Source organism: Oratosquilla oratoria, chromosome 35, assembly GCF_046742065.1.
Source record: "Oratosquilla oratoria isolate Oo_2021 chromosome 35, ASM4674206v1, whole genome shotgun sequence".
NCBI classification, from domain to species: domain Eukaryota; kingdom Metazoa; phylum Arthropoda; class Malacostraca; order Stomatopoda; family Squillidae; genus Oratosquilla; species Oratosquilla oratoria.
Window position 1 is genome coordinate 20,905,092 of NC_134811.1, and position 2,500 is coordinate 20,907,591.

Here is a 2,500-nt window from a genome sequence, read left to right on the forward strand (position 1 = left end):
TGTTGACAACATTAAATATTTCCTTTTCCACTTCTATGATATCTCTTTGGTGCAACCTTGTCCCCAAGGATAGAAACGCTGGATATTTTTACCAGAAACAATTTGTATCTGCAGTTCCCTAAGGACAGAACGTATTCTGTTCTTATTTCTTGGAATTCCATTCTCCCCTTCTTTCTTCCTCTCATTTATTCGACGTTTTTCCAATGTCCTTATTTTCTTTGTGTTTTCCACGTATATTCTCCCTATTCCTCAGAGTTCACTTTTTCTTCTCTATCCGCACGCGCTGTTTCTCCTCCGTCCTCACTTTGCTTCCATCTCTGACCCCATCCTTTCCTTCTCCCATCCGTTAAGTGCTATTTAACAGCTCGAATTTTTCTGCTTTCATTTAGATTTTTACTCAGTCCCCTCCTTCCACTCCACTCCGTTCCCCTGCCAACTGTGACCATCCCATCCCATCCCTTCTATTCCTATCTCTTCCTCTCCTTCCCCTCCCTTTATCTTTTCCTCTCATTCTTCCTCTATTCTTTATTTCTTTCGAGGTTTTCTCTACTCTTCCTTTCTGCTTTCTCTTCCCCCACTCCCCTCATCTTCTTTCCTCTTCCGCTTCCTTTTCGGCTGCTTTGTTCCTCTCTTTCCTTCCTTGCTTTATTCTTTTCTCCTTTTCCCTGCTGCCCTGTGGCGGTCTCGTGGCTTTCATATTTAAGACAACATCACTGACCTTCTGTATTCCAATTCCAATTTTATCTTCTCCCCTCTTTCACTCTCTTTCCCTTTTCTCTCTTATTCAGTTTCTCTTTTCACACTATTTCGTTTTCGCCTTCTTCCTCTCTCAAATCCTCCTCTAACTTTACGTCTTTCTCTCTTTCTCCCTGCTCTCTTTCTCCCTCTCCCTCACTCAATTCCTATTCTTTTACATTCTTCTCCCTCCTTTAGCCTCCTCCTTAATACCATTTTGTATTATTTTCCATCTCTCACTCCCCTACCATCTTCCTACTTCCCTGTTCCTTGTCATACCCTTTCCCCCTTTTCTCCTCTCTCTCTCCCTCTCTCCTCCTCCATCTTCTCCACCTTTCCACCTTTTCCCTCCCCACCATCACGCCCAGTCTTCAACAATGACCTCCTCCCGTCTGTCCTTCTCTCTTTTACCCCCTCTCATCCTCTCTTCTTCTCCCGTTCTTCCCCTCTCTCCCTCCCCCCCTCTCCCTACCACACCCTGTCTTCAACAGCAACCTCGCCCCACTTGTTCCGAGCGATCCATCTCAGCACCTCTCCAAACTTCTCTCACAAAACAATTTCTTCTCAAGCATCTTTCAGATGAACTCCAGGAGGCTTTGTATCAATCCTTTACATCAACTTAATAGTCCTTCGGCTCACCTTTCTTTGGATATTTGTCTCAATTATCACACTATTAAGAAAACCTTCAAGTGACCCACATCCACATCATCTCACAAATATCAACTATTAACTGAATCAGAAAATCTTAACCATACCCTATTCATTCTAAACATGTATTTACAGTATCATTAAACCGTAACAATAGAACAAATGCATTTTTAGAGGTAAAGAAAATATTTCATTGGAAAACAAAGTCTGTGTGGTCTATTATCTATTTATATACCAAAGGCCTCTTGTCCTTATAAGGGAGGTAGCCAGCTAATGCACATACCCGCTCCTACCTATTACACTGCAGTCCATCACCCAATATTTTCCTCTCGTCTTAACGCCTCTCTGTAGTAGGATATATAAAACATTTACTAACGTACGTTCCACTTGGGCTAGAAAAATCATAGGCAGGTTCTGCGAGCGAATGTAAATATCCTGCGAGTGAATGCAAATATCCTGCATGTGAATGCAAATATCCTCTTCCACAGTTTCATGGTCAACCCTTTGCTTTCTTGCCTTCCCAAAAATTTTCAGCTTCCCTTTGGATATCTAAAGAAGGAAATTAGTCTCAGAGACCGCCCCCCTGAAGTAGCCATTCTGCGTCCCGTAAAATCAGTACCTTTCATAATATAATCGGTAACTTTTGTGTACTTTTTTCAAAAAAAAAAAAAAAAAAAAAAAATCTGCTGAGTAGGTGTTTTCGACTCTTGTAGTATAGCGATTCATTAGAAAACAATAGAAAACAGTGAATTTCAGTTTTACGAAAGTCGACCTACCAACATAAACCAGTCTACAGCATTACATCCACTATGTCGTACTGCATCAGTGAGCTTACGATTATCTTTTTCTTCTTAAGAAGACTATAAACCCATACCACTCCAAGAGCTCACCATGAGCACCTAACCATTTCCAAAAGATAAAATACTTTCACTATCACCCAAGAGACTCACTGATACCCACCTTCCGCAGACATAATTCCTCTAACTTCTATTCCTCCCACGAGCCTTCATAACAACCAAGAGTCCCACTAGTACCCAGAGTACCCAAAACTAATTCCTTCCAGGAGGTCTTCTTCCCCTGGCCCCCCACCCAGCAGGAGGCGGTGGAGACAACAGGC